General features: G+C 38.2%; 1 pseudogene; it reads left to right on the plus strand.

Moving 5' to 3' along the window:
* The first annotated feature begins 3012 nt into the window (after positions 1-3012).
* Positions 3013-8493, plus strand: LOC118836041 (annotated as a pseudogene).
* The last annotated feature ends 740 nt before the right edge of the window (positions 8494-9233 follow it).

The following is a 9233-nucleotide window of genomic DNA, read 5'->3' on the forward strand; positions in this document are numbered from 1 at the left end:
CCAAAGGCAAGCTTCTTCTGAAGCATGAGCGTACTCATGGCTACAGCCATAGCACAGAAAAGAAAAGGAAGTGAAGCTGGATGTTCAGATGAGATCATTCTCACTCCAAACTCAGTGTTCTATTATGCCATCTAGCTGCCTCTAAAGGAAGAGTTACAGGGTGACAGGAGTAAAGAAAACATTAAAAGCATTATAAAGTTATTATTTGTACTCTCAGTAAAGAACAGTTCAAGAAGAGGCATAACTGGGATAGAGACAATGGAGTTCAAACTCTTGAAGAAGTAATGCTTCCTCCTTATAGTAATCCAGAGGTCTACATTCCTATGCATCATGGAAATCAATGTCTCATCACTTCATGGTCTCCTATCATCCTATGATGCCCAGCATGACTCCAGCATAATCCTAACCTTAGTATCCTTGTTACTCATTGTTACAGTGTGACTCCCTACCTTGTCTTCATGCCCAAAGTAACCTTGGCACCCTCTCCCAGGGCCTTATTCCACCTTAACCCGTTAGGGTTACAGAGATAGTTCTTTCTATGGGATGAACAGCTCTCTTTCCCAGAAACCTGTGACTGGATTTTTGTCCTCTTGCTAACATTACCTTCTCTGCTCCCTTCTACGGGACTATTCTTTGTACCAACAATGGTCCCACCATATCACATATACCAATACTTCCCCCCACCCCATTGAAGATAAAATTAAAACTAGCTGCAGCCACATCTAACCTTTTTGATGTGATTTTATGAAGGTATGAAAACAAAATGCAGTCTAAGACAGTTTTAGTTTCATGTCTCCCATTCATATATCAAGATCCTTTAGGAATCTTTGGAAAACCTGACAATAGAAATTACCTTCCTAATGATCCTCTCTTAATAAACATCAGGTGAGGCATCAAAAAGAGAGGTGTATATTTTCCAAAGTTGTCAGTCATTGTGATGGAGAAAATTCAGCAGAGTCCAGGTCAAAAAGGATTTCCATATGGATGGATATCTTCCATATGTTCTTGTTTGGAATTTTGCTGCTATAATATAAAGTACTGGAACATCATAGAGTCTGGTCAAAGAAATACATTCAAAGGATTTTTGTCCGTCCATCCACACAGGAAAGTTCAAGTGGATAAAGAATGTCTGTTGGCCAGATATCAATATTTCTTTGGATAGAAACTCTACATAGCTTGTCCAAAGTTATGTATATCTGGGACAAATAGTACAGATCAACAATGATCTGGGTTCAATATTGAAAAGGAATAATGTGGCTAGATTACTTTTAGCATATTAGAAAGTTATTTCATGATCCCAAACTTCCCACAAAAACAGAGGCCTATATTTTCAACTTTAACATATTTGTGCCATCGTTAGATGACAGTGAGGCATGTCTCCAAAGAAATAAAAATGACTTTCACAGAGAGAGCAATTGAAAACCATGTTAGATATCACCAGGCTGCAACCCTTAACCAATGAGAAGCTCAAAAAAAGGGGAAAAATTGCATCATCAAAGAATTGTATGATTTTAAGAAGAAATAAAGTTAATACATGGCAACACCAAATGATGCTACATGGACAATTAGAATGTTTTGCTGCTACCATCTAAATATCAGAAAGAATGTGGAAAGGTCTCCAGTATTTTGTGTCGACCTCCCTGGGTTGACCTTCTAGCAGGATGGAATAAGAAAGAATCCAATGGGATTGACAGACATAGAGGAGTTTGATTCTAGATCAGCATAGCTGGAAAAAACAAACACCAGCTAATCTGGCTGCTCTGAGAGCTTAACATACATATCAGCCCTGACTTTATAAGGTTATAGATAGTGTCATAGCAAATGGTCCCTGAAGCAACACTTGTTTCTGTCTCCTCACTCTATCATCTACCCCACCCCCAAGCTAGATTTGTTACCTTGATTCTGACTTTTCAGTGCAGTAGGCAGCAGCATTAAAGAAATGCTATGGAAACTGCACTGGTTTTGGAGTCAGAGGATGTCAGCTCAAAGCACATTTTTATACTTGGGAGCTGTATGACCATGGGACAGTCATCTAACTTCTTTGAATCTTGGTTTCCTCATCTATCCCAAAAAAGAAGATACTAGACTAGATGGCCTTTACAATTCCTTTAAGCTATAAACTGGATTTACGGAAAGGAAGAAAGCAGTTTCAGCATTCACTTTCAACCTTTACTTCTATAGGTGATTAATGCTTTGGCCCTCATGGTTTCTCTCTTTAACACTGACTGTCTTACATGTAGGTTTTTTCACTCAGGTCAGCCCACTTTTTTCCATCTCAATGCCAAAACATCTATTTTATGTGGCTGGACAGCTTAAAAATGTTATGCCTATTTCTCAAAAAAGGTGCTCCATATTGGAAACATACCACTCTAGCTAATCATTTAGGAAATCAATACACTGATATCCACAAGGAATTTTCACTTCCTGTCATGTCAAACCTTAGATATAAAATGTCTTCTGTAGGGTCATCTAAAAACAGCATTATATAGCTTTCAAGTAGCTATCACATAAATAGTTATGTCCATTTTCATGTATCTGTAGAGTAGATGTTATATAGTATCACCTTGTCAAAAGAACACATTGTAATTTATGAGAATAAATTAAAAAATTAACTTGTTAATTGATATTATTCTACTTTGCTGTAGTCTTTGCCAAAAATCTCCAGCTATCTTCCAATTATTAACTCACACTCCTAAATCTGTGTTAGGGATGTATGAAAGCCTGTCCCTCTCTCCATAGCTTAAGTTGTACAGAAGTAAACCTGTTTAATAGGGGGAAATTATTTCACAGAAGGCAATAAACATTAAAAGCAAAACAGAAAGAAGATAAATAAGTGTGTTTATAAACTAAGGTGGTGGCGCATACTACCCATCCTTACTACTGTGGAAGCTGAGGCTAGTAGATTGCTTGCTTTGGGGAGTTCCGAGTTTCAGTAGTGCTAAAGTTAGTTGGATTTCCACACTTAATCTGCCCTCATTGGGAACTCCAACGGAATGAGTGGGTTAGTGGGTGATGGTGACCAGGCCTCCTAAGGAGGAGCAAACCAACCCAGGTAAGAAGCAAAGCAGAGCAGGTCAAAGGGACCAAGGCCATCAGTAGAGGGACTGGCCCATAAGAGGTTGCTGTATTTTCAGCCTAAGTGAGATAAGGAGGCTCAATTTCAAAAAAAAAATTTATACACACATACATATATATCTATGCATATGTGGATGTACATACACACATTATATACATATACATACATACATATATATACATATATACATACATACATATATATATATACACACACATACATATGCATTCATACATATGAACTGATACAAATAATGAGAGCTATAACTTCTGGATCACTTAAATACAAGCCTGGCAGATTATTGTGTATCTCATTAAGTACCAGGAGAGCAAATAATTCTCCTTTTGAAATGTGAAAAACTCATCCCCAGTATATAGATCTTTATCTCAAGAATAACTGCAATAAAATTCCATTATAATACCATCTTTTAATAAAAATTATTTCAGGTTAAAATTCAGGTTTGATTACATACTCTATTGCAGACAAAGCAATGTTCTCATTAATTTTTCATACCCATCAGATACATAACACCAGCTTGATAAAAAAAGGGAGGGGGTTAAAAGGAAAAAAGATATTAAGTTAGTCTAATGTAATGTTTTCTCTAATTAGGTTTGGGCCTCATATACATCCATATAGCATATTCTTTCCAATTAGAAAAAGATATGAAATGTATGAAATATTTTGTGATGTCATTCAGCTTCAAATCTTTATTTATTTATATTTTATTAATATTTTGAGTGGGCTAAAAACACAGGTTTACTCAACCTAGTAAGTGAACTTTTTCACAAGTGCAAGCACAAAAGGTTTTACATATTCATACCTCATTTACATTTGATCCTGTTCTCAAAAAAATAAAACAAACAAACCATAAACAACCCACAGGGAATGTTCACTGGTTTTGAAGACTGAAATATGAACTTTGAAAAAACCCAGTACGTAGACATATTTTATTTCTACATGTTGAATCTGACTTCTGGTGGAAACTCAAAAAAAACTCTACAATAAAACTGAAGAAAACTAACAAACAAAAATAAACTTGTTAACGTCCTACATTTAAGAATAATGACGATAAATTGTTTTTACTCAATGAGTCGTGTCCAACTCTTTGTGACCCCATTTGGGGTTTTCATGACAAAGAAACTGAAGTGGTTTGCCATTTCCATTTCCAGCTCTTTTTACAGATGAGGAACTGAGGCAAAGGCGGTAAAATGACTTGCCCAAGATCACACAGCTAGTACATGTCTAAGGCCAAATTTGAACTTAAGTCCTCCTGACTGCAGGGCTGGCACTCTATCCATTGAACAATATAATAATAACAATAGCCTTTTTTATAGAACTATGTACATGTTATCTCATTTTGGCTTCACAACAGCCTACTACTTTGGGAAACAGGGGTTGTTGTCACTATTTTGCAGATCAGGAAAATGAGACAGATAATTCAGAAAGAAATAACTCAGAAAGAACTCAGATTTTCCTGAATCCAGGTCTTAGTGGTTTTCCTGTCTGAAAGATTAACAGAATTGTGATCATTGGGGGTATCTGGGGCTGACCCAGTTCCTTATGGGAAAAAGTTTCCCCCTCCCAAATATAATAATGCAAAGAGGGTCACTCAGACTAAGCAGCAATCAGAACATTTACTTGCTTCCCCTGTCACTCCAAACTGATGCGCCAGACCCTCTTCTGGTGAAAAATAAAGGAATCTCCACCCTCTACAATGGCACTTCCTAACTTTTATTGCATCATGGACCCATTTAGTAGTCTTGTGAAGTCTATGGATCTTTGTTTTTCCAAAATAGTTTTGTTTTTAAAAAATTAAACTTTAAAAAACATTAAACTCAAAATTGAAGGAAAGGGTAATTTTCAATCAAGATTAGTGAGAAAAAAACGCGATTTACCCCACCCCCAGTCAATTTCATGGACAATTTGAAATCTATTTTTCGATGTTTTTTGGATCCATGGACCCCAAGTTAAAAACTCTTGGTCTCTTCTAGAAGCCAAGATGGTAGAGTAAACAGATAATCACTGTAAACTCTCCCATACTCACCTCTAAACAACCATAAAACAGAGCCCCCAAACAAATTCTGGAATAAGAGAACCAGCAAAAAGATGGGGTGAAACAATCTTTTAGACCAAGAAAGTTGGAGAATTGGCAGGAAAGATCCATCTCACTCAGGTAAAAGGGAAGCACAGTCCAGGATGGAAAGAATCCTAGCAATCCAGCAGCAAGCCTCACCTCAGCAAAACACAGGAGATCTTGGGCCCCAGTGTGGTGGAGCAAGCAAATGCCAACACCCGAACAACTTCTTAAAAAGTACAAATAATTAAATGGAAAAGAAAGTACAAAAGCTAAATGAGGAAAACAACTCCTTAAAAGCTAGAATTGGGAAAGTGGAAGCTAATGACTCTGTGAGACATCATGAATCAAGGAAACAAATTCAAAAGAATAAAAAAATGAAAGAATATATAAAATACCTCCTTGTAAAAACAACTGATCTGGAAAATAGATCCAGGAGAGACAATATCAGAATCATTGGACTACCTGAAAGCCATAACCAAAAGAGGACCTGGACATTTTCTCTCAAGAAATTATCAAGAAAAACTGCTCTCATGTCCTGCAACCAGCATGCAAAATAGGCATTAAGCAATCCACCAATCATCTCAGGGAAGAGATCCCAAAATAAAATCCCCAAGGAACATAACAGCCAAATTTCAGAACTGTAAGATCAAGGCAAAAATCAGATCAAGGCAAGTGGCCAGAAAGAAACAATTCATTTATCAGTGAGTTTTAATCATGTTTTACATAGAACTTGGCAGTTGCAACATTAAAGGATCAGAGGTCATGTAACATGATATTCTGGAGGTATCACTTACCTGACAAAATTAAACATAATACATCAAGGGAAAAAATGATTATGCAACAAAATACAAAGATTTCAAGCCTTCCTAAGAGGAAGACCAGAACTAAACCAAAAACTTGACCTTCAATATCAAGACCCAAGAGAAGCATAAACAGGTAAAAATGGAAAAGAAAAAAAAAACATAAGGGATTCAAAGTCAAGAAGTCGGCTACATAAATGCGCAAACAACAAATAAGGAATTTGATGTTTTTTGATCTCCAAAATAGTACTACAGTAACAACTTTAGAAGCTCAAAACACCAATGACTTGAAAATATCTATAAGCAAAGAGATAAAGGAAAAATTGAGAAAAGCAGTAAGAGCTATGAAAGGAAATTATGAAAAGAGAATTAAGCTTGGCAAAAAAGCAAAACAATACTGAAGAAAATATCACCTTAAAAATCAGAATTGGCCAAATGGTAAAGGAGGTGCAAGACATCACTGAAGAAAATAACTACTTATAAATTAAAATTGGTCAAGTAGAAGCCAATGACTCCATGAAAAATCAAGAAACAATAAAACAAAGTCAAAAGACTGAAACAAAATAGAAGAAAATGTGAAATCTGACATAAGAAAGGGAATTGACCTAGAAAATAGGTCAAGGACAGAGAATTTTAAAATGATTATGCTACCAGGAAGCGTTGAACAGCAAATGAGCCTAGACATCTTTTTATAAGATATTTTAGAGGAAAACTACCCAGATGTCTCAGAATTAGAAGGCAAAATAGAAATTGAAAGAATTCACTGGTAATGAATCCTGAAAGAAATTCCAAAATGAAAGTTCCCAGGAATATTATAGCCAAAATCTAGAGCTCCCAGGTGAAAAAGAAAATATTTCAAGTATCCAGAAGGAAATAATTTAAATATGTTCAAGCCACAGTCAGGATCACACAGGATTTAGCAACAACCACCATAAAAGAGTGCAAGCTTTGAATATGATATTAAGGACAGCAAAGGCTCTAGGATTACAACAAAAAATAATCTACGCAGCAAAAACAGGGTATAATCATAGGGGGAGAAAATGGATATTTAATGAAACAGATGGTTTTCAAGCATTTCTAAGATTAGCGATAAGTAGAAAATATGCCATTCAAGCAAAACATAAAAGAGCAAATATGTGTGAGAAATCATAAAGTGCTAAACAAGGTTAAACTGTTTACATTGCTGTGTGGGAAAATGATGCATGTAACTCCTGAGAGTTTTATCATCATTAAGGCAGTTATATGGACTCTACTTGAAGGTCATTTGTGTAAGTTTACTATGTTTAGATGATCTCAAAATAGAATCAAATGGTGAAAACACAAAAGGGAGAAGACTGGAGAAAATTATCTCATATAAATGAGGCAGGCCAAGAAGAGTTTATACAAAGGAGGGAAAAATAGGAAGGGTATATGGGCAATGCTTGAAACATACTCTCATCTGAATTGTTTTAAGGAGAGAAGATTATGCAAACACAAGTGATTGGGTATATAAATTCATCTTATCCAATAGATAACAAAGAGAGAAAGAAGCTAAGAGAAGGGGGGAGGGGTAAAAGGAAGCTTAGTTTAAAGGAGTCAGTGAACAGAAACAAAACAAACTCCTAAAGAGGGGTCAGGGTATAAAAGGGAAGGATAAGTATAAGATAATGGTATGGGGTGGGGCCTCTGAGCGCACCTACCCGTCACCCGCCCCCCCCCCCTCCAGAACGCCCCCTGCGCCCCTGGGCTGCACTGCGGCGGCCTCCGGCCACTACTGAGCGCCAGCGCTGCAGCGGCGGCGGCGATTAGTGGGACGCAGCCCTCCTTGGCACCGCGCCTTCTCTGCCAGACACAAGGACCCAGGCTGGCGTGGGGACTTGGAAGGCCGCTCCCGCTCTGGCCATGTTGGCCAATATGGACCTCAACACCTCCCCCGACTACAAGGAGCCTTAGTGAGGAGCATTATTTCTGTCGAGACGCTTTGTCAAGCTGAAGATACCCACCTGGGAGGACACGGCAAAAGGGGCTACCTCTAAGTAAAACGAGCCCCAGTACAAGAAGGACAAGGCCCTGAATGAGAAAATCCACCTCTTCCGAGGAGATGTCGCCAAGCTGGAGGTGGACGCCATAGTGAATGCAGCCAACGTGGATGGCTGAATCCGCCGAGCCGCGTGGCACCTGCTGACCTAGGAGTGCCGCAGTCAACACAGCTGCGAGACGGGCAAAGCCAAGTCTACCGGAGGCTACCGCCTGTCGGCAAAGTACTTCACCCAAACATGGGGCCCATCGCTCAGGGAGACCCCAGCCAGGTCCAGGAGCTGCGCAATTACTACCTTAGCCTGCATTTGCAACTCGAGAACGGCCTTCGATCAGTGACCTTCCCTTCATCTCCACTGGGGCTTTTGGTTACCCCAATGAGGCCGCAGCTGAGGTCGTCCTGGGCACCCTCCGAAAATGGCTGGAGGAGCACAAGGTGGATAGACTGCACATCTGTCTGTTCCTGGAAAAGGATAAAGAGATAATACCGGAAGACGCTGCTTCATTTCTTCCCCGTGACCTGACACTGCCCCTCCCCACTCCCCAAGACTGACCTTCCCATGGGACTGCAATCCCAGCTCTGAGTCCAGGAGACTGGTTATAATTCACCGCATCCAAGCCGCCCCAACCCAGGACCCCCCTTCCCTATGACCCTCCCACAGGAACGAGGGTCTCACAATATTATTCAAATCAGTTTTTAAAAAAAGATAATGGGATGAGGAGAAATACAGGGTTAAGGGTCACAACTGACTGATAGATGAAGCAGAAGCAAAAATAGGCCTAATTAAAAGAGTGATTCAGCGAAACTACAATTTACAGAAAAGTACTATAGACAATGAATATCAATACTGAACAAATACGTACCAAATGGCATAGTATCCAATGTCTTGGAGAAAAAAAAAATGTGTTACAGCAGAAAATATACCATAAAGCTATGCTAGTGAGAGATTCAGCCGGGCTTGTACCTAAATAAATCTAATCACAAAATAAACAAGAAAGAAGTTTAAAAGATGGATAGAATTAGGAAGTTAGAAATTATAGACAACTAGAGAATACTGAATGTGGATAGAAATGAGTACGTCTATTTTTCAGCTGTATGTAACACCTATGCAAAAATCAACCATGTACCAGGACATAACAACCTCATAAATAGAAAAACATATAAAATGTATCATTTTTTACCATAATGCAAATTTTAGGTATGTGTATATATGTGTGTGTGTGTCTATATATATATATATATATATATACATATATTTAATAA

The sequence above is a fragment of the Trichosurus vulpecula genome, chromosome 1 (genome assembly GCF_011100635.1).
Source record: "Trichosurus vulpecula isolate mTriVul1 chromosome 1, mTriVul1.pri, whole genome shotgun sequence".
Taxonomy (NCBI): Eukaryota; Metazoa; Chordata; class Mammalia; order Diprotodontia; family Phalangeridae; genus Trichosurus; species Trichosurus vulpecula.